General features: G+C 43.9%; 1 protein-coding gene across 1 annotated transcript in view; it reads left to right on the forward strand.

Annotated features, from left to right (window-relative positions):
• Positions 1-24,223, forward strand: part of ARHGAP35 (Rho GTPase activating protein 35) — a 129,833-nt gene that overhangs the window by 62,980 nt on the left and 42,630 nt on the right. The gene's annotated exons all lie outside the window — the stretch shown is intronic.

Consider the following 24,223-nt stretch of genomic DNA (forward strand, 5'->3'; position numbering starts at 1 on the left):
AGGACTAAGTCATCTGGAGATTCTGGAATCATTTCTTGTTTCCATGAGATGCTTTCTGAGGAGGAGCTGAGTAATCCCTACAGCTGTCAGACTTGTGGCTCTTCCATCTTCATGCAGTTTTGAGGCTGTGGTGCTGGATCTATTAGGCCTTTCAGTGTGGAGGAGCAGTCCTGTTCTCAGGACTGCAGTTTCGGCAGTGCTTCTCCAGCTCCCTGTCATGGCATGCAGCCTGTTTGTCCCCTACAGGTCTCTCAGCAGGGAAGTTTTGTTTATCAGTGACCTCAGCACTGTCCTGGACACAAATGTTATTAATACATTTTAGTTGACTAAAAGGAGCACCTGGTTGTGGCCATTAAAACCCTTAGCCATCGGTCAGGTGCCTGAAATTCATGTTTGTTAAGAGATTTTTTCCTGAGGTACAAAACCAGCTGGGATGCTTAGATATCATCTGCATTTCAGTTCTGCTGACAGTTTGGTGTAATCACAAAGGCAGACAGGTCTTAAAATGAATTCTGTATTGTTCTTGAAATGATTAAATATTACCTATGTTAAAAACATTTATTCATTCAGCACTTCCATAATGTGTCTCCTTGGCATTTCTTTTTGAAACCCCTGGAGCATCACCAATTTCATATCATTGTTTCCCTTGTTTCCCTTGCTTTTTTCCCAGATGCTTTCAAAGCTGATGAGCTTTGAGGAGGTGCTAGAGTAGGCACATAGTTATGTGGATTCTTGAGCTTTAAGAGTTGAGTTCAAGAATATAGTCTCATTAAACTGATTTGTAACCAAGGTAGGGGGTTATAACCTCCCTATGTATTCTTGCTAATTCTGTTATTACCTGTAATGACATTAAGTATTGTGTGGTGTGGACAGCCCACCAAGGTCTGCTGATAATTTCAGCAGCATCATGTTAAGCTGAGTGATGGTGTTAATATTTACTTAGCATGTGCCAAATCAGGGAAAATGGGTTTCAAATTGAAGCTCTCTAAAGACTTTGTAGGGAGTTCTTTTGTGGTACAGTGGGTTAATGATCTGGCCTTGTCACTACAGCAGCTGTGGTCACTGCTATGCTTCAGGTTCAGTCCCTGGCTGGGGAACTTCTACATGTCACAAGTGTGGCCAAAAAGGAGAAGATTTTGTAGTTATTTCCAGGATTTTCTCTGCAGCACATCAGGGTTGAATCACAGCACTTTTTATAATTGTAGCAGATCTGTAGCTTTGTATAGTCCTTCAGTACCCAAAGCCTTTTGTCAGTTTCCCTCTTCTTGATACTGGTTTTATATCAGTTCCTTCCAGGCACCTCTGCCTTGGGCAAGGAGGAACTCTGCAGGAAGCAAGTTAGAATGATTCAGGCCTCTCCTTGTTGACCTAACACTTGAGAGAGATAGTTTTGTATCAGGGGTGGTATTGCTGGGGTGGTTTTTCCCCTGACTCTATTTTGAAGTGATTCCAGATTGGTAGGAAAGTTACCAAAATTTTTAAGTTGTAACAAATTGAAAGTTACAAGTCCCAGGTTTCTTAAATGTTAACATGTTACCACATTCCTTCTATCCTTCTTTATATATACATTTGACTCTTTTTTCTGAAATTTTTGGAAGTTGCAGGTATGATGCACCTTGACTTCTAAGTATTTCACTGGATATTTCCTAAAAACATTCTCTTTATGTGACCACCATGCAGTTATTAAAATTAGGACATTAACATTGGCCCAGTACTAACCTATCTAGTCTATAGACATTTTCATCTCATCAGTTGTCACATTACCATCCTTTAATAGCAAAAGATAGAACTTTTTTATGGACCAGGAGCTAATCTCAGACCAGGTTACATTTAATTATCAAATCTCTTTAGTCTCCTTGAATCTGGATCAGTTCATTTTGTCTGTTTTTCATGGCCTTGATAGTTTTAAGGAATACTGATCATTTATTTTGTAGGGGCTTCCTCAACTTGGATTTTTTTGATGTTTCCCCATGATTCAGTTCATATTTTCACTTTTGGCGGAAAGAGCAGGGCTGTGTCCTTCTTGGTACATCACACGAAGTGGCATGTGTTGGTGATTTGTCCCATCTTTGGAGGTGTCCTCTCTGATCCCTAGATTAGGTAGTGGTGTCTACCGAACTTCTCCACCCACCGTAAAGCTACTCTTTCCCCCATCGTATGAGTAAATACTTTGAAGCGAGATGCTTTGAGACTGTGTAAGTATCTGGTTGCTTCTACTGTTTTCCCTCACTAGTTTTAGCATCCATTGATTCTTCCTGAGACAGTGATTACCCTAATTCCTTCTTTGTTTATCAGTTAGGATTCTTCTGTCAGGGTGAGCTTCTCTTCTCAGGGGGAGTCTTTTATGAGTGGGCTCTTTGACTGGCTCACCTGTGGTACCACCAAATGCCTGGATTTTACCCACATGCCCTCTAGCTGAGCACATAAGTGGACTTGGCCTACCATACCCACCGTGCTTCTCTGACTCTTAGACTGTGTTTAGCATTTTTTTAATCCAATACCTCTCTGTGCTCTTCTACCTGTGAAGCCTTTCAGGTGTGAACACCTCTTCAATCCTGCCCCCAGTTCACCACCACTACTACTGAGCTAGTACTTCTGTTAAAGCGCTATTAGATTGCACTGCTACTCATGCCATCACCCAAAAGCTTGTAGCTTTGTCACCCTCTCACTCATCTAATTGTTCCCAAGTATATCGCTTCTGTGTTGTCATCTCTTGGCTCTGTCCCCTCCACTTCATTTCCACTGCCCCGTCATAACCCTCCTTCTCAATCCATCCTGATTACATACAGTTCCTCTCCTGGAAACCTCTCCTTACTTCCCCATTGCTTACCAGAGGCCGGCCCACTCTTGGCTGCTCCCTGGCACATGCAGGAACTGCAATGCTGTTTATGCTGTGGTCTGCCTGCCTTCCTCCCTCCATCCTTTCCTCTCTCCCTCCCTCCCCACGTCTTCCTGTTTTATACTACTGCAAGAATTGATTTTAAAATTGTTTTACAAGAATATACTCAATGTATTAGGACATGACTAAAGCAGAATTTCTTTGTGTTTCTGTTTTACATGTGCCCTTTATGTGGTTTGAAGTGTGTCCCACATTCCTTCTTGCCTCTAGAACTTGTCCTCATTCTTCAAGACTCCCCCAACCCCAGTAGTGAGTATAACCTCCCTAGTAGTTTTCTTTGGCACATTTCAAATTTCTGGGCACAGGATTCTCTGTTCTTATTTCCAAGAGCCTGGCACACAGCATATGTTAATTGTTGATGGAATGATTGGTTTTACCCCAGAATACCTTAATTCCATTTTCTTCTTCTTCCTTTCCTTCTCCTTTTAAATTTGGTCCTGTGCTTCCCCTCATTGGCAGTGGTTTGTACTTTATAAAATTTCAGGAAGAAAAGTTAAACCTGGTATCTGTGAGCTTAGTATGTGCGTTGGGGAAAGTTGTCTTTGTGTACTGTTTCCTAAAAGAACTTCCCCTCTTCATAAAATTAAAAAGTATGTTCATTTTAGAAATTCAGCAAAATGCAGAAACTGAAAAAGGATGTAAGGATTCATTGATGTCCCACTTAATGAAAACCACTGTTAATGTTTTGATGTATTTCCTTATAGTCTTATTTCTCTGCATGTGTATAGGTTTTTGCTTTTACATAATTCAGGATATGTGGTAGGAGAGTTCTCAATTTTTATGCTTTTTGTTTGTTTCTGTTTTTCGGTTTTGTTGTTGTTTGTGTTTGGTGGTGTTTGTTTGTTTGTTTTTTGCTTTTTAGGGCCACACCTGCGGCATATGAAAAGTTGCCAGGCTAGGGATCAAATCGGAGCCACAGCTGCCAGCCTACACCACAGCCACAGCAACGTCAGATCTTAACCCACTGAGCAAGGCCAGGGATCCAACCCACATGCGTCCTCATGGACACTGGTTGGGTTCATTGCCACTGAGCCACAGCGGAAACTCCCAGAGGACCATTTTTTGAGAACCATGGCTTTTTAAACCAGACGTTATTTTGTGAGTATGTTCCCTTGCCGTTAAATACTCTGTGAAAATATGACTTTTAAGTGCTGTACGATGTTCCATTAAATGGCTCTATCACAAAGTACTTAACCATTCCCCTGTTGTTGGGCCCGTGTGGTGTTTTCTCTTGATGTACTTAAAATAAAATAGATTCACTAGGAAGGACATTGGGAAGAGCAATGTAGAGCTTCAGAAATGCAGTTAGACCACGTTACAGTCAGCCTTACAGTACAGTGTTACAATAGATGACAATCTTTGTTCTGCCATTTGCTCATCTGTAAACTGAGGGTGGTAGCAGGACCTGCCTACTCGGGCTGCCAGGGGCACTTGTACATCGGACTCTGAGCGTGACACGTGGCACCTGGAAGTGCTCAGTGTGTGTGATCCTGTGCTGGTTGTGGCTGTCAGCTTCACCAGTAGTATATCTGGTCTTCCTTCCTATTGCCTGTCAGACCTGACCGTTACATGTAAAGTTATGACCTTTTTCTTTTCTCCGTAACTTTTAAGTTTGAAAATGGTAAAACCCATTGAAAGAGTAGTACAGTGGTCACCCAGTATTTATCAGTGGGTAACATTTTGCCACTTTTGCCCCTTTCTCCCACAATTTTTATTGTCGTTAAATCATTTGAGAGTGAGCTGCAGGAATTCTCCTGCTGTCACTGCAGCAGCTGAAATTGCTGCTGTGGCATGAGTTCCATCCCTGGCCCTGGAACTTCTACATGCCACGGGCATTGCCAAAAAAAGTATTTTGAAAGTGAGCTAAGGTCATCTTGTCACTTCAGCTTAAAAATTTCAGCATATATTCCTATGCTCAAGGACTTTCTCCTCCATAACTGTAATAACATTATCACTTTTAAGAATACTAGCTTTGGAGTTCCCGTTGTGGCTCAGTGGTAACAAACCTGACTAGTATCTACGGGGAGGTGGGGAGGTGGGTTTGATCGCTGGCCTCACTCAGTGGGTTAAAGATCCAATGTTGCCATGAGCTGTGGCGTAAGTTGCAGATGTAGCTCAGACCTGGCGTTGCTGTGGCGTAGGCTGGCAGCCACAGCTCCCTAGCGCAGGAACTTCCGTATGCCCCAAGTGTGGCCCTAAACAACAACAACAACAAAAAGAAAAGAAAAGAAAAAAAAAGAAAAGGAATGTTAGCATGAATTCAGTAGCATTTCATATACTGTGTATGTTTAAATTTACTCAGTTGACTTATATATCTCTCACTGCTGCATTTTATGCTCTAAGATCCAGTCAGTATTCACAGTGCTTTTATTATTGTCTCCTGAGGCCCTTTCAGTTGAGGACAGTTCTCTCTGCCTTTTTTCTTTTTCTTTTTTTAATGATGACCTTTTCTGAAGAGTCTAGGCAGTTGTCTTGTAGACTGTCCCATTGTGTGGTATGCTGTCTGCACCTCTCCATGGTCCTCAGCCCTTTCTGACACCACCCGTAGCCATCTCATCGTGTGGCTCCTGTCTGAGCAGAGGACGGGACTGAGAACACGGGGGATGGGGCAGCAGGACTGCGGCCTCCCTTGCTGGACAGAGCACACTGTGTTGGACTTAGGGACTGAGTAAGGCTTCCTCTGACTGATTTATATGGGCCTTGTACTTCGGGAAAGCCTGTGCTGCCACCTGACCACCCCAACCCATTTCTCACTCTCCTGCTTCCCGTAGAAATTGCCACGCGACCCAGTGTCCATGTGGTGGTTCAGACAGTCACTTTGAGCCCAGTGGAGATGATACACAAAGTGAAACTTGTTTGCCCTGACTGCCTCATGTAGGTCAAAGTCAGAAGTCTTTGTGTCCCTGATTTCGTGTCCGTGTTATGCTCCTCTGTGCTCATCCTAGCAAATAAAATATTGCATCATCACTTTTAAGGGCAGTACTTGGGTGTTCATACTCCTGCTGCCACAGTGAGGTCTTTCATTCCTTAGGGCCCATGTTGCTATCCACCTGCCACTTTATAGCCAGTGTCACAGTAGAAACCAAAACCAGAACCTCGGAGAGGAAATGGTGTGACTGTTATGAATTGGGACAATTTAAACCATCCCGTCACCTTAAAAGCATTTTTTTTCCTTATTATAAAAGTAATATACTTGCTTGCTATAAAAAGTAATCAGGAGTTCCCGTCGTGGCACAGTGGTTAACGAATCTGACTAGGAACCATGCGGTTGCGGGTTCGGTCCTTGCCCTTGCTCAGTGGATTAACAATCCGGCGTTGCTGTGAGCTGTGGTGTAGCTTGCAGACGTGGCTCGGATCCCGTGTTGCTGTGGCTCTGGCGTAGGCCGGTGGCTGCAGTTCTGATTCAACCCCTAGCCTGGGAACCTCCATATGCCGCGGGAGCGGTCCAAGAAATAGCAAAAAAAAAAAAAAAAAAGTAATCATTATAAACATAGAAAGCCCCTTATAATCCCAAATTTCTATGTAATTGGCATTAATAATTCAGTTGTGTTTCCTGCTAATATTGCCCACTAAACATTTAAAAACATGAGATCATGTACCTACTGTTCCTCAGCTTGTCTTTTTTTTTTTTTTTTTTTTTTTGTCTTTTTGCCATTTCTTGGGCCGTTCCCGTGGCATATGGAGGTTCCCAAGCTAGGGGGTCCAATTGGAGCTGTAGCTGCCGGCCTGCGCCACAGCCACAGCAATGTGGGATCCAAGTCTTGTCTGCAGCCTATACCACAGCTCACAGCAACGCCGGATCCTTAAGCCACTAAGCAAGGCCAGGGATCAAACCTTCGACCTCATGGTTCCTAGTCAGATTCGTTAACCACTGAGCCACGATGGGAACTCTAGCTTGTCTTTTATTTGTTTTAATTCAATACTGTGTATCTTGTGCATCATCTTTACAAATTTCTTCCCTAGGCCAATTGCATTTTAACCTTTGGCCTCAGAAGAGAGTGGCAAAATTTGGTCAAAGGGGGTCTCTGGGAGAGAAGCTTTTTTGCTTTTAAGGGCTGCAAGTGCGGCATATGGAAATTCCCAGGCTAGGGGTGGAATTGGAGCTGCAGCTGCTGGCCTACACACAGCCACAGCCATGTCAGATCTGAGCTGAGTCTGCGACCTACACCACAGCTCAGGGCAACGCTAGATCCTAACGCACTTAGCGGGGCCAGGGATCGAACCAGAGTCCTCCTCGATACTAGTTGGGTTTGTTATTGCTGAGCCACAATGGGAACTCCAGGAGAGACGCTTTGTTTGCGGCCAACTCCACATTCCAGGGGTGGCCCATGGCATGTTCCTCTGACTACTCTGTCCCAGCCCTATATTTTGTGAGTAAATTGCCAACTTGTCATAAGCACAAATCACAGAGAAAAGGATCACTGGCTTCTTGGCTCAAAATATACTGCTCCTGCTATTACCAAGACTCCATTGGAGCTCCTCCCCTATATTCTTAGGTTATAGCTCATAACATTGTAGGTGGAGATTGGTTCTGGTTTGCACCTGTCTTTTTTCCTGAGCTTTTTGACCAATTCATTTATCCTTGCTCCATATTTTCTAAAATTGGAATGTGTTCAAGAAATGGCTAGTAGGTAGAACAGCTTTCAGATCGATTTGCTGATGCTTTCAGCCTAGCCCAGGCTCAGGGACAGCCTCTGTGCTTGCTGCACTAATAGGATATTAGATTTTCACTCTCAGCTCTGGTTACATGGGAGGGCAGGAAAAGAGCAGGTAACTCCTGCAGCTGCAGGTCACCACTGTGGGAGGCTGGAGGAACTCACTGGGTGTCAGACTGACTTCATATTTCTGGCTAGAAAACTTTTTCTTCCAGTTTTTATCCAAGTGGAAAGTTGGTTGGGGCAGTGGCGTCTCTGCTCCCCTTGACTCCTCCGTGAGCCATCTGAGATCTCTGCTGTGTGGCAGGAAGTAGGAACACTCATTGCTGGACAGTTTCTCTCACTAGAGTTGGGGTGAGGATTTACTTGTAGAGCCTACTCACACTCCTGAGAATAATGTCTCAGGATTAGTATGCTATTTGTACACCTCACTGTGGTCACAAAACTAAGGTTTTAGTTTTTGCTTTTTGGCTATGCCCATGGCGTGCGGAAGTTCCGGGCCAAGGATCAAGCTTGTGCCATATCACTAACCAGAGCCATAGCAGTGACAATGCCAGATCCTAAACCCACTGAGCCCCAAGGGAACTCCTTTCTTAGTTGTTGTTGTTGTTTTAAACTAAAGTTTTAAATTCTGGGTCTCTGGGCCAATTTTGAGCCAAGGCTTCCTTCCCACAGTTGGAATATCCATGTTCTGTAGCACAGAAACCCCCTGAGGGAGCTTCCAATTGTCACTCTTCCGCATCCCGAAGGTATACAACCCGGAGGCTGAATACCTAGTGCCCTGCTCTTCTGGGCTCTGCTGCCTATATCCCCAGGCCCGCAGCCTCACTTGTCAGTAATTTGACTAAAAATAGTGTTCTCTGGGAATGATTTCATAATGAGTGAGACCAAACCACCTTGCTCCCTCTTTCTATGATTTTTAACCGTTTTCTTTTGAGAGTGGGAGGGGGCAGGTGACAGTGGTACAAATTATTCTGCATCTAGCAGCCCTTTTCTTTTCTTTTTTTTTTTTTTTTTCTTTTTGCTATTTCTTTGGGCCGCTCCCGCAGCATATGGAGGTTTCCAGGCTAGGGGGTCGAATCCGAGCTACAGCTGCCGGCCTACACCAGAGCCACAGCAGTGGGGGATCCCAGCCGCGTCTGCAACCTACACCACAGCTCACGGCAACGCCGGATCGTTAACCCACTGAGCAAGGGCAGGGACCAAACTCGAAACCTCATGGTTCCTAGTCGGATTCGTTAACCACTGCACCACGACGGGAACTCCATAGCAATCCTTTTCTTAATTGCTTTGCTTACTAAGAGGTGACCAATCCCCAGCATCTCTAACAAGTGCTGCAGAGGGTGAGAAAAGGAATTGTTCCCAGAGAGAAGCGGTTTCATTTGGATAGAAAGCCGCTCTTTTGCATCTTGATTTATAATGTATTCAGACCGTACCATATAAATAATTGGTAGGCCATAGTTTTGTTAGTGCATCTTAATTTCTGTTGGTTCCCGTGGAATGAAAAAGTCCCTCTAGTCAAGGAAGACTGCACCTGTTTAAAATAATAATGCCAAAGGAATTCCTGTCGTGGCACAGTGGTTAACGAATCCGACTAGGAACCATGAGGTTGCGGGTGTGGTCCCTGGCCTCGCTCAGTGGGTTAAGGATCCGGCGTTGCCATGAGCTGTGGTGTAGGTCGCAGACGTGGCTCGGATCTGGCTTTGCTGTGGCTGTGGTGTAGGCCGACAGCTACAGCTCCGATTGGACCCCTAGCCTGGGAACCTCCATATGCCACGGGAGTGGCCCTAGAAAAGGCAAAAAGACAAAAATAATAATAATAATAACAATAATAATAATAATGCCAAAGATGGTCTGCAGTCAGGTTAATTCTCCCCCTTTTCTATTCCTGACACATGTACTAAGTGCTTGCTATGATCCAGGCATTGTACTGGGCACTTGGCATATGTGATTTATTTTCCCACTGTACAGCAAGGGGGTCAGGTTATCCTTCGATGTATACATTGCAGTTACAGTTTTTTCCCCCACCCTTTCTTCTATTGCGACATGAGTATCTAGACATAGTTCTCAATGCTATTCAGCAGGATCTCCTTGTAAATCTATTCTAGGTTGTGTCTGATAAGCCCAAGCTCCCCGATCCCTCCCACTCCCTCCCCCTCCCATCAGGCAACCACAAGTCTCTTCTCCAAGTCCATGATTTTCTTTTCTGAGGAGATGGCATATGTGATTTCATTTCACAAGAGATGTTTTTTGTTGCTGTCAATCCAGATGTGGGAAGGTAGCCCTTGGGAGTGGGTCAGTCAGTGGGTGAAGGATCCGTCGTTGCCGTGCTCTGTGGTATAGGTCACAGATTCAACTCAGATCTGATGGTGTTGTGACTGTGGTGTAGACTGGCAGCTGCAGCTTCAATTTGGCCCTTAGCCTGGGAGCCTCCATATGCCACAGGTTCAGTCCTAAAAAGCAAAAAAAAAAAAAAACAAAAAAACCCAACAGCAACAACAAAAGTGCATTCATTAAGGTTTTATTCATTTATATTCTCTTCCCCTGCTCTCTGGGAGGAATCCTACCCCAAAATCTGGTCACAGAACCGGGACTCTGCTTTTTTTTTTTTTGCTATTTCTTGGGCCGCTCTCGCGGCATATGGAGATTCCCAGGCTAGGGGTCCAATCGGAGCTGTACCCACCGGCCTACGCCAGAGCCACAGCAACGCAGAATCCGAGCCGTGTCTGTGACCTACACCACAGCTCACGGCAACGCCAGATCGTCAACCCACTGAGCAAGGGCAGGGACTGAACCCGCAACCTCATGGTTCCTAGTCGGATTCGTTAACCACTGCGCCATGAAGGGAACTCCCCGGGACTCTGCTTTTTAAGGCATTGTCTACCTGGGCACAGCAGTACTCCTGAAAGTCACATTTATTTTTCAAAACTCTTTTTCTGAAAGTCCTGGAATCAAACCACACTCCCTGCTCTGGGGTTTCACTGTAATGCAAGAGGAATTTTGTTTGTTTGTTTGTTGGTTGGTGGGGGTTGTTTGTTGCTTTTTAGTGCCACACCTGCATATGGAGGTTCCCAGGCTAGGAGTAGAATCAGAGCTATAGCTGCCGACCTACACCACAGCCATAGCAACTCGGGATCCAAGCCTCGTCTGCAGCCTACCCCATAGCTCACGGCAATGCCAGATCCTTAACCCACTGAGTGAGGCCAGGGATTGAACCCACATCCTCATGGATACTAGTTGGATTAGTTACTGCTGAGCCACAACGGGAACTCCAAGAGGAGTCTTTTCCATCTGCCTTCCAGGAGCACTCCTTGATGGGCAGCAGAATCGGGTCAAGCTTGACCTCTCATCTCTGGTTAAGTGGGAAGATCAGTTAGAGCCACATGGTTGTAGAAAGACAGAAATTGCCTGACAAATTGTTAGTAGGTCTAAAAATATTTACCTTACTATCTTTTGGTGTGGGTGGGAGAATGACAGATTTCGTTCATTCAGCACATAGTTAATTATTGTATTAATTTATTCATATATTAATGCTAGGCATTGTGTTGAACTGAAGTTGCTGTCATTATTCTTGGGGTGGGGGAGAGAGACATGATCACATGAATGAATAATAAATTCAGGCAAGGAACATTATTGGGTTTTAAAATCACTGGAGAATAAAACGACTGACAGGAGCAAGTGATGATATGGAGCAGTTAGAACCCTCACCACTGCTCCTCAGGTCAGTGAACAAACAGGTTCGTGCATCCACAGGAATACTATTCAGGGACCAAAAGGAATGAATTACCACTACGTGCAGCAACATTGTCAGATATCAGAATCATTATATGCTGAGAGTGATAGAAGCCGGACACAAAAGAGTACAGATTATGATTCCATTTATATATGGTGCTGGAAATGCAAACCAATCCATAGTGACAGGAGGCAGATCAGTGGTTGCCGGAGAGCTGGGATTGGCAAGAAGAATTGATTGCAAAGAGGCATGGGAAAACTTTTCAGGTGATGGCAATACTCTATATCTTGATTATGGTGATGATTTTACCCTCAAGTATACATATTTCAGAATTATTGAATTGTATACTTTCAGTGGATACAGTTTATTGTATATAAGTTAAGCCGCAATGGTTGTTTTTTGTTTTTGTTTTTAATCACTTAAGAGGAGAGGTATTGAGGGAATTTGCATGTTCTCAGAATACCACCCAATATTTTAACTACTAATTATAAGGGGGAAATGCACCTTTATAATGCACCTGATTTCCACCTTAAGAAATCAGGATCAGAGGAGTTCCTGTTGTGGCTCAGCAGGTTAAGCACCCAACTAGTATCCATCATCCCTGGCCTCAGTCGGTTAAGGATCCAGTGTTGCCACAAACTATGGCATAGGTCACAGATGGGGCTCGAATCTGGCGTGGCTGTGGCTGTGGCATAGTCTGGCAGCTGCAGCTCCAATTCACCCCTATCTGGGAATTTCCATATGCCACAAATGTGGCCCTAAAAGCTCCCCCCTGCAAAAAAAATCAGGATCAGGTATGGCACACCCAGTTCGACCTAATGTTATGTGCCTTTTTGCCCAAAAAGTTTAATCTGAATCTTATCATGAGGAAATAATCAGACAAATCTAGAATGTGATATATTTTACAAGGTAATTGGCTTGGACTCAATAACAAGGTTAGCATTGTGAAAAGAAAAAAGTTTGGTGGCCTGTTCCAACTTCTGCATTTATAACATGGACTCTTTTCCCATTCAGGTAGCCAAGGGTTAAGTCCATGAGCTTTTGAGTCACCTCTGGTGTCGTGACTTTCCCATGAAATAGCTGGCCTTAAACTGTCTAAGCCTCATTTTCCTATTCCTTCCAGTTGGGAATAAAAATAATAGCTCTTACAAAGGGAACTTTTTAGAACTAAACGAACTTCTCTGTGTAATGTTCTTAGCATAATGTCTGGTACATAATAATCACTCAGTCGATGTTGTCCATCTTTTTGGTGGCTCCTGGTACTGACTTACTGTGGTTGTAGAAATCCAAACGAGACACTTCCACAGGACAGTAATAGATGACATTAGACAATGTCTGTAGGCAGTTTTTTAAAACTTCTCATTGAAGAAGTTCCCATTTTGGCTCAGCAGAAACAAACCCAACTGGTATCCATGAGGATGTGGGTTTGATCCCTGACCTTGCTCAGTGGGTTAAGGATCTGGCATTGCCATGAGCTGTGGTGTAGGTCACAGATGCAGCCCGGATCCCATTCTGCTGTGGCTGTGCCATAGGCCAGCCACTGCATCTCTGATTTGACCCCAGCCTGGGAACTTCCATATGCACTCATGGTTATGTGAGTTGTTGATTATCATTGCTGTATACTATTCCATCATGTGAGTAGTCCACACTTTTTTACTCAGTTTAGTCTTCTTGGGTATTTGGGCACTCACTTTCCAGTTTGGGGCTATTATGAATAGGGCTGCTGTGAACAGTTGTGTACGTGAATTTTAGTGTGTGTATCAGAGGGTTTTTTGTTTGTAGGTTCCCAGGCTAGGGGTTGAATCAGAACTGCAGCTGCTGGTCTATGCAAAGCCACAGCAATGCCAGATCTGAGCCATGTCTGCGACCTACACCATAGTTCACAGCAACACCAGATCCTTAACCCACTGAGCAAGGCCAGGGATCGAACCCACATCCTCATGGATGCTAGTCGGTTCATTCCCACTGGGCCCCAGTGGGAACTCCTGGTTGTATATCTGTACTCATGCATTTTAGGTATATACCCGGGAATAATTTTAGCATGTCGAACATGTTGGTTTAAAAGATGTCTTGAAGCACATATTAGTTCTACCGGAGGCACAATAAGTCTATGAGCTTGAGAGCTAAAGCAGTAAGAGGATCTCTGGTACCTATTTATAGCTTTGTGGTTCCTATCTTTTAAGGGGTAAAGGGTGGTTCTGGCAAGGGTGTATATGGGTGCCCAAAGCTGTGTCGTTCATTCTTTTAGCAGCTAGATCATTCCCATTTGCAGAGTGTGCCTGCTAGAAGAGTCTTGAATTCTTCCAGAACCTTGCAGTATAGCTTTTCTCTTTGCTGGGGCTCTCCCTGTGGTTCCGAGTTGAGACTGTGGTTAGCACAGATCTTCATAACTAACCACATGGTTTTTACTTGACGGGCATTGTAGGGCATTGCTCCCTGATTGAGTTTTGGCCATTTGTAGCACAGATAAATAGGTGCTCTTATTGACACCTGCCACTGAGATTCTGAAATAATAAGGTTCAGCCCTGCAGGTGGTTTGTGAGGGGAAGAAGGAGAGGGGAGGCAGAGTCTGGAAGCAAGGCTCTTACCCCAGTGTCTCTGAGGATGATCCTGGAGCCATGCAGCCATGGCTGGAGATCAGCTTGTCTGTTTTGTTTACAGGTCAGAGGTGGCCCATGGCTCTTCTGCACAAATGGAAGCCCTCTATAAAATTGGTCTTTGACAGAATACTTAGAGCTGTGACCTTCCTCCTGATTGAGCTCATTTGCCTGGGTAAATGAGCAGAGTGCTTTCTGCGTGGCAGATTTAAATTTCACCACTAATTGAGGGTAGCATCTTTGGGGAAAAATGCTTGCCATTAGATCAGAGGCCTTTGGGAGACAGCCTGGCAACAAGCACATCAGGGCAGATGAAGGCCGGGGGTGCGGATGGGGAAAGGACAGAGCGCAACTGTTACCAGTAAACTGAGGGACGGACCACGGAGAAGCCAAGTGAAGACTTTTGCCGTGTGCCTGTGGCGACCGTAATCATGTGCACTACGTGTTACATATTTTTGGTGGCCTTTTCTCCCCTTTCTCCCTGCTACGGATTAGTCTGTACAGGATGAACCTGGAGCCGAACCACCTGGATTCACATCTCTGTTCTGCTGCTTATGAACAAATGTTTAATCTTTCTGTGACTCAGTTTCCTCAGCTGTAAGGTCAGGATAATGATAATACTTTGAGTCCTTGCAGTAATTCATTGTGTTAAAAACCTTATAACAGTACCTGGCAGGATGTAAGAGATCAGTTAGCATTTGTTGCTGTTGCTTTTAGCACTGACCCTCTAGTGGGGCCTCTCAGCCTGCTGGAGACCTCATCTGCTGCTGTCTGCTGGGCTCTGTTCCCCTCCCCCTATGCAGAGGCAGCTCAGCTTTGAGGTCCAGCCCAGGCTTCTCCCTCCAGGGAGGATAACCCATTGACTCACTTGCCTTTCTGAGTTTCAAAGGGCTTGATAAGGAGTTCCCATCGTGGCGCAGTGGTTAACGAATCCGACTAGGAACCACAAAGTTGCGGGTTTGGTCCCTGCCCTTGCTCAGTGGGTTAAGGATCCGGCGTTGCCGTGAGCTGTCGTGTAGGTTGCAGACGTGGCTCAGATCCCGTGTTGCTGTGGCTCTGGTGTAGGCCGGTGGCTCCAGCTCCAATTAGACCCCTAGCCTGGAAATTTCCATATGCCGCGAGAGCGGCCAAAGAAATAGCAAAAAGACAAAAAAAAGGGGGGGGGCGCTTGATAAGCAGGGGGGTCAGGCGTGGACTTTAGAACCAGTCACACTGGGTTCAAACTCCCAGCTATGCTACTTTTCTTCGTTAAACCATTTCACATCTCTGAGCTCGCTCGGTAAAATGCTGCTGATGGTAATGCCCACCGTATTAGGACTGTGACGATTAAATGCGATCGTGTGTCTAAGACACCTTTGGCGCATACTGAACGCTCAGGGGAAACCTTGCTGTTTTGTGGTGAAATTTTCAATATTAACTTCTTGCCTCTCATTATTTCATGGGTTGGTTTTGAATCCCTATCTAGATGTTCACCTCTTGTAGTTAGGGAGGTTTGTTGCATATTTTAGATCTTCTCCATGTTTATCCAGCCTGTGGGAATCTGTTTTTCCACAGACAATCTTCACCTCCATTTTACCTCACTCTTCAGATAACTCTGCGTTCATTTCTCTGCCTGGTTCCCGTGTGCCAGAAGACTGGGGCCCATAGAACTGCGAGGATCCTGTTCTTCCCTCGTTCACTGAGCACATAGATATGGAGTACCTTATATACTATGCACCATGTGCTGTTCCAGATGCTGATGGTGGAGTACTGGACATAAAAGGCCTTGCCGTCATGCAGTGGCTCTTGCAGTCTAGTGGGGAAACAATGATAAAATATAAAGAATTTTGGAGTTCCTGCTACGGTACAGTGGGTTAATGATCTGGCTTTTCTCTGGGGCATTGCCAGTTCAATCCCTGGCCTGGCTCTGTGGGTTAAGTGTCTGGTCTTGCCACAACTGTGGCATAGGTCACAAATGTGGCTTGGATTTGATACCTGGCCTGGGAACTTCCATATGCCCTGGGTGCGGCCAAAAAAGGAGAGGGGCAAAAAGAAAAAAAAAAAGAAAAAAGAAAAAAAGAATCTTAGTGATGCGTGCTTGAGAGGGAGACAAAGCAGGAAAGTGGTATGTGAAATATCTGGGGTGAGTGTTAAAATTGTAGATTTGGAGGGCTGGGGCGAGCGCCTTTGGATGAGAGGCTGAAGTAAGTGAAGGAGGAATCCATGCCATTACCTAGGGAAGAACCTTCCAGACAGAACAGCAAGTGTAAAATTCCTAAGATGACAACATTCCTGGTAAGCACCTTGGCTTTTACTCTGAGTGAAGTAAGAAGCCATTGGAGGGTTTTGAATGAAAGGACCGTAATTGACCTTTGTTTAATAAAATAACTCTGGCCACTGTGTGGAGAATAGTCCTGACCCTTCAGGGCTTGAATGCACTTGATCTAGCTGCCTTTCTGCAAATCTTCCTCCATCTGCCCTTCCTTTCTCTGGATACTTACCCAGCCCCCCATAATGCTGGCTTGGGTTCACCTAATTCCTTAGTTTAGACCTGAAATGGTAGAGGTGTGTAACTCAGCCTGGCAGGGAGGTGGGGGACGCCTGGATTAGAGCCCAAACTGGAAGAAGGCAAGAAACGATAAGCAGATGGGTCACTTCCTGATCCTGACTGGCCTTTCCAACCTCATCTTTCCTCACACTTTCTCAGTTTTGTTCTTCCATGTCTTTGCTCATCGCCATTCTTACTGCCTTATGTTGTTTCTCCTCTCACCTGACAAATCCCCACTCTTTCTAAAGCCTTCCCTCTCTAGACATGCCTCTGTTATAGCAGGTTTTCCCTTGTTGAGGTCAAATGAGGTTGTAAGGTTGGGGCTCCGGTCTAATAGGATTAGCGTCCTTGTAAGAAGAGAGATGAGGAGTTCCCTTTGTGGCTCAGCAGTACAGAACCTGACTAGTATCCATGAGGATTTGGGTTCGCTCCCTGGCCCTGCTTAGTGGGGTAAGGATCCAGCATTGCTGTGAGCTGTGGTGTAGGTCACAGGGCACAGCTCGGATCCCAAGTTGCTGTGGCTGTGGTGTACACCAGCAGCTGTAGCTCCGATTTGACCCCTAGCCTGGGAACTTAAATAGGCTGTGAGTGCAGCCCTAAAAAGACCCCAAAAAAGAGAAGAGACATGAGAGCACTCTTACCAGAAACCAAATTGGTCCGCACCTTGAGCTTGGAGTTCCCAGCCTCCAGAACTGTGAGAAAATAAATTTCTGTTAAGCCACCACCTACCACCCAGTCTATGATATTTTGTCATGTTAGCCCTAGCCAAAGAATGCAGATGTCAAGGTGATTGATGCAGGCATCAGAACTGAGATCTTGGGAGTTCCCTTTGTGGCTTAGCAGAAACGAATCCAACTAGGAACCAGGAGGTTGCACGTTTGATCCCTGGCCTCGCTCAGTGGCTTAAGGATCTGGTGTTGCCATGAGCTGGGGTGTAGGTCACAGACGCGGCTCGGATCTGGTATTGCTGTGTAGGCTGACAGCTACAGCACCGATTCGACCCCTCGGCTGGGAAACCTCCATATGCTGCCAGCACAGCCCTAAAAAGCAAAAAGAAAAAAAAAAAGAACTCAGATCCTTAAGGTATGGGCTGATTCTTTCTCATTTATGCATCCCTGTGGGACCTAGCTCTCCAGAGACCTCAATCAGGGATCTTTGGGTTCACATGCCCAGAACAGAGCAATTGGGTCAGTAGGAATGGGAATTGAGGCAACAGAAAAGTCAGAAAGACTGAAGCTGCTCGCAGAAGACGTGGAAGACTATCATTTGAGAGTCCTGGTCTCAAAAGATAAGCTCACTCTTTTGTGTTGCACACAGGTTTATTTGTTTGAAATGTAAGATGTTTTGGGTGTCAGACAGTTGAATCCCACTTTTTCAAACAGAGGTGGTGCAAGGCCTTGTGATTTCACCCTCAGCCAGAATCCTTTGTCTGTTTAAGTTTGGTGGCCTCCCAATAGTTTAAAAACAAACTCACACCATTTATCTTTTCAGGTAACTGCAATTTGGTTGAAACAAGACCTTTCTAGTATGTAGCTCCTGATAACTGCAACTACAATCAGTGTTTCTGTTTTGTGTGTTTCAAAAGCCACAACAGAAAACTCTTTCTTCTGTTATGGTTGTCAGGAGCCAGCATTTGGACTGTGGCAGCAAGAGAGTGTTTTTGTGGAAACTTAATCTAGAATGCAGTATTTCACTTCCTGGCCTGGGCTCTCTATGAAGAACTTGTGTTCCTTTATAACCCATAAAGGGAATGAAGGACCCCAAATCCGGGTAAATTCACAATTCTTCTGAGCTTTGAAAAGTGTAGGTTATGTAGTTGTTATTGTTTTAATACTAAACTAAATGAAACTAAATGAAGAAAAACATGGTGCAAATACCCAATCTGAATTGAATTAAATATAACAATTACTGATTCTAAGAAGCCCTTTCATTCTAACCTGCCCCTGTCCATGTGATAATAGCTACTGTGGGAAGGATTGTGGGCCAGTACAGCAAATGTAGGTATTAATGCTAAGTTAACCTGGTGTGGAGAATGTTAAAATGGCCCAAGGTGTACATCATCAGAGGGACGGAATGTGGTAGTAGCTGTTTTAACAACAATAATAATGAGGATAATTAACATTTAGGAGGAGCAGTCCTAAGCTGTTTATAAGCATTATTTCATTTCATCCTCGTGGTGAGGAGTTATCCCTTGCCCACATACAGCCAGCCTTTCAACAGCCTTCTTGGCAGCAATTATGTAAGGCTGACAATATCTTCCTAATCTGAACATCACTCTTTCATGTTTCCTGTTTTGGGTAAGAAAGCCCTATCTTTAGAGTGATCTTTGAAAGAAAGGACTTACACAGCATTTAAATAATATGAGCAAGATTACAGGGGAACTCTTTAAACCATTTAGGAAAAAATGGCTGTCTTTTTTACAAAATGGAAATTGCTTTACTATTGTCATATATTTCTTCTTGAAAGATATAAAGAAAAAAGTAAAAATGAGCCTTAATGCTGCCACTCACTTGTAATCATCATTTACTAGGAGAGGTAATACAGCAAACTGGTGAAGCACAACCCACTGGAGTCAGTCTGCTTGGATGCCAGGCTTCATTCTGCCACCTCCTTAGCTCTGTGACTTGGGGCAGGTTACTTACTCTAACAAAGCTTTAGTTTCCTCATCTGTTAAGTGGGTGTGCTGATGAAAAACAGTATTCTGATATATCCAAATATCCTCTTAAATTTTTTTAATGGCCACGCCCACGGCATATGGAAGTTCCCAGGCTAGGTGTGAAATTGGAGCTGCAACTGCAGGCCTACATCACAGCCACAGCCACACCAGATCCATGCCTCATTTGCAGCCTGTGCTGCAGCTTGCAGCAACGCCAGATCCTTAACCCACCGAGAGAGGCCAGGAATCAAACCTGCATCCTCGTGGATGCTAGTCGGGTTCATTACTGCTGAGCCACAATGGGAACTCCCTAATTTTTAAAATAAGTCATTTGTAAGCCTTCTGGGACCATATTAAACCATATATTAATTTTTGATATTTCTGTGATACTATATTTTCTTTTTTGTCCCTCAGTAGCATTTTAAACTTCATATAGCTTTTGGCTTCTTTTTTTTCCCCCTCGAAGCACTTGTAAAAGGAACTAGTAGGTTTGTGTTTATATAGAGATGAAAGCTTTTGATTACTGCATATTCACTTTGTATCCAGGCTCCTTACTGAATATTTTATTGCTTGTAATAGTTTTTCAAATGATTCACTCAGACTTATTGAAACATAATTTACATACAATAAAACCCATCAATTGTAAGTGTACACCCAGTGAGTTTTTGACAGATGTGTACAGTTATGTAATCACCACAATCAAGATACAGAGTTTCTTGGGATTTTTTTTTTTTTTAGATAAATACGTAGTAACATTAGTAAATAATTATAATTTATCTCCTTTTCCTCATATTTATTCCTCTGAATTTTCCCCTCTGAACTATTCTGTTGGCCAATACTTTCAGGACAGTATGATATGTTAGTAGTAGTGGGTATTCTTACCTGTTCCTTATTGGCTTTGGGATGATTTTTTTTTTTTTTTTTTCTTTTCATCTTTTAAGGACTTGACCTATTCATCATTTTTTACTAAGACTGTTTTGGTTTATCAAGAGTGCAGTTAAATTATATCAAATATACCCTGAGCTTTTATAAAGATGCAGTCATTATAATTTCTCTCTTTTGATATATTTAGGAATACATTAAGTTAATAATTTTCACAATGAGATCTTGCTGTGTAGCACTGGGAACCATGTCTGGTCACTTATGATGGAGCATGATAATGTGAGAAAAAAGAATGTATACATGTATGTATAACTGGGTCACCATGCTGTATAGTAGAAAATTGACAGAGCACTGTAAACCAGCTATAATGGAAAAAAAATAAATATTGTTATATAAATTAATAATTTTCTACTGTTGACCCACTCTAGCAGTCCCAGAATAGATCATACTTGGTGTGAAATACTGGGAAATAGATTATTTGGTCTTTGTCTGCAGGTTCTGCCACATAGCTCCTAAAACCCCTGGAATCTCTGGACTGATGTCTTTTGTAGGCTAATGAGATGACTGGTGACTTGGGGCCCCTAGGATGGGGCTGGTCCCCAGAAAGACCAAGGATTATTAGAGGTTTGAAATTTTTGGCCCCATCCCCCAACCTCTGAGGAGAGGCAGGTGGCTAGAGATTTAATTTAATTACCAATGGCCAATGGCTTAACCCTTCATACCTATGTAATGAAGCCTCCTTAAAAATCCCTAAATGATGGGAGTTCCCGTCATGGCTCAGTGGTTAATAAATCCGACTAGGAACCATGAGGTTTCGGGTTCCATCCCTGGTCCTGCTCAGTGGGTTAAGGATCTGGCGTTGCCCTGAGCTGTGGTGTAGGTCGCAGACATGGCTCAGGTCCGCATTGCTGTGGCTGTGGTGTAGGCCAGCAGCTACAGCTCCGATTGGACCCCTAGCCTGGGAACCTCCATATGCCGTGGGAGCGGCCCTAGAAAAGGAAAAAAAAAAAAAAAATCCCTAAATGATGGCGGTCACAGAGCTTCTGGGTCTAGATGCCAAGAGGATGGCATGCTCAGAGGAAGGCACAGAAGCTCCGCTTCACTTTCCACACACTTACCATATGCATCTCTTCCATTTGCCTGTTCCTGAGTTTTAACCTTCATGATAAACCAGTAATATTATGTAAAATGTGTTCTTGAGTTTTGTGAGCTGTTTTAGGAAACTAACAAACCTGAGGACAGGTTGTGGGAACTCCTGATTTATAGCCTGTCAGTCAGAAATACAGGAGGCCTGGGACTTGTAACTGGTGCCCAGTGTAGGGACCAGTCTTGTGGAACGGAACCCTTAATGTGGGGGTCTACACTCACTCTGGTGTAGCTAGTGTCCGAATTGAGTCGTTGGATATCCAGAGAGTTGGAAAATTGGTTGGTGTGAGGAGAAAAAAAAAATGTACATTTGTGTCAGAAGTGCTGTGAGTAAAAACAGATGGCTTAGTTACAGAATATTATTTTAAATGTGCTGCTGAATGCTATTTGCTAATAGATTTTGCGTCAGCGTTGATAAATGCAGTTATTCTTTAGAGATTTTTTTTTCTTTTGAATGTTCAAAAATGTTTATTTTCCTTATATGTTGAAATGGCAATTTTGCTGGATATAAAATTGGGTTAGGGAGTTCACACTGGGCGAAACAGAATCAGCAGTGTCCCTGCATTGCCAGGACGAAGGTTCCGTCCCTGGCGGGGGACAGTGGGCTAAAGGATCCAGCGTTGCCACAGCTGTGGCATAGGTTGAAACTGCAGCTCAGATCTGATCCCTGGCCCGGGAATTCCATGCTGTGGGATGGCCAAAAAAAAAAAGTAAAATAAAATTAGGTTAGCCTTTCTTTCCCAGAGGACTTTATAGGCACCTCTCTGCTCTCTTCTAGTGTGGGCTATGCATTGGAGAGACCTGAGGCCAGCCTGTGTTTTGCCTGAATGCCTCAAAGATTCTCTTCTCCCTCCCTCTCTGTCCTCTCATCTCTCCCTCTCTTTAAAGGTTAATAAGTTTACCAAGACAGACCTTGTTAATTGAATTAAGTCAGTTTTTCCTAGAATATAGTGAGCTCTTTTGATCTGTAGGTTCAAGTCATCCTAACTTCTGTTCTGCACATCCTTTACAAGGTTTTCAGAAATGTCTTCTCTTTTCTGTGTTTTTTATTTCTGTAGCAAAAAGATTCAGTTTTCTCCTCTACTTCCCTAGGTCTGACCCTAAATGTTTTATCTACTTTTGTTGTCTCATATCTTTTCTAAGTATATCTCTGCTTTATTTATTTATTTAGTTTTTCCTAGGGCCGCACCTGTGGCATATGGAGGTTCCCAGGCTAGGGGTCTAATCGGAGCTGTGACCAACGGCCTACGCCGGAGCCACAGCAACGTGGGATCTGATCCAAGCCTCGTCTGTGACCTACACCACAGCTCACGGCAATGCCGGATCCTTAACCCACTGGGCGAGGCCAGGGATCAAGCCTGCAACCTCCTGGTTCCTAGTCAGATTTGTTAACCACTGAGCCATGACGGAAACTCCTGTCTCTGCTTTACACACTGTTTCGTAGAGAAGATGGCATTGTTCATTTGTTTTTTGTTTCATGAGAATATATTTTTGTTTACTAATGGCAACAGTTTTTGATGAATGTTCTTTGCAGTTGGTTTTTCTTGTACTTCTGTTTGTTTGCTAGTAGTCTTCCTGGAGATCTTATGCTTGGGGGGTGGGGTGTGAGTGTGAGAGAGAGAGAGAAAATACACAACAAAGTTTACCATCTTAACCATTATTTAAATGAACAGGTCAGTATGTGCTAGATCTTTTATAAAATTGTCATTCATCTCTGAATGAGGTGATTCCTTCAGGGCAGGCAATTTGTAGAAAATTCTTTTGGGAAGGGGCTAGCCTAGCAGGAGCTTTTCTTAAATACTCTGTTGGCTTTTCTTGCCCTCAGACATTTGGAATTGGCAGCTGGAATGCCCAGGCAGTCTCTCTCTGTCACCCTGCGTCCTTGATAGAGTGTCTCCTGTAGGTCTGCCTTGTGTATATGATTCTTCGTGCCAGACTGGGTTTGAGGAAGCCTCAGTCACCAGTCCCTGAGCAGTTCCCAATGTTAGAAACAGTGAGTTGCTGTTTTCACCCTTTTAGAATCAAGCATTTACTTTTTAGAAATGGACTTGCACGCTTTGTCCAACATCTGTAACAGCAGGCATTCTCTCTCATCGCTTTTCCCACACTTTTATTTGACCATTACAGCATTTGGTGGTTCTTACTCATATATTGGGGTTTGAGGTCACAGATGTCTCTAGTTTTGTCGAAGACGTGACGTTTCTGTTTCTTATTCTCCTGGTTGCTTTTGTGTGATTCTCTAGAAGAGAAAGGGGTAAAGTCTTTATTGTGCTATTTTAAGAGGAAGTATACTCTTTCAACTTTAATAAATAAAGCATTCTAAAAAATTCATTTTTTTATAGTCCTTATTTTTTGCCTTCTGACAAGAACTTCTTCCCTCCCGCTGGTTGTTAAATTGTTGCTTTTGGAGTTCCTGTTGTGGCGCAGTGGTTAACGAATCCGACTAGGAACGATGAGGTTGCGGGTTCGGTCCCTGCCCTTGCTCAGTGGGTTAACGATCCGGCGTTGCCGTGAGCTGTGGTGTAGGTTGCAGACACGGCTCGGATCCCGCGTTGCTGTGGCTCTGGCGTAGGCCGGTGGCTACAGCTCCGATTAGACCCCTAGCCTGGGAACCTCCATATGCCGCGGGAGCGGCCCAAGAAATAGCAACAACAACAAAGACCAAAAAAAAAAAAAAAAAAAAAAAAAAAAATTGTTGCTTTTGTGTCATTTAAAGGTAGCTTGATCTTGTTGAGGGGGAGTGGTGGCTTGAGGCTTTATTGCAAGGGATGTCTTTAGACCCTTTTCTGCATTCTCTCCATTAGCCTGGCTATTCTGTCTCTCTGATTTTATTAGCATTTCAGTTAAATCTCTGTCCTCGGTTACCCATCTTCTGTATGTGTATATATATATATATATATATATATATATTATATATATATATATATATCACTAGGCTGAGAAACTTGAGAAAGAACTGTGTACTGCAGGAATAAATGCAGACCCTTCTAATCACCAAAACAGGAAGCTATTTGTGAGCTTGTAGGTAACAGACCCCTGTGGCTTCCTTAGGTCTTGTAGTGTGGACAATTTCATAGGTTTTCATTCTTTAGTCTACATAAAGACAGTTCCTTTTTAAAGAATAGATG

Source organism: Sus scrofa, chromosome 6 (assembly GCF_000003025.6).
Source record: "Sus scrofa isolate TJ Tabasco breed Duroc chromosome 6, Sscrofa11.1, whole genome shotgun sequence".
Lineage (NCBI taxonomy): Eukaryota > Metazoa > Chordata > Mammalia > Artiodactyla > Suidae > Sus > Sus scrofa.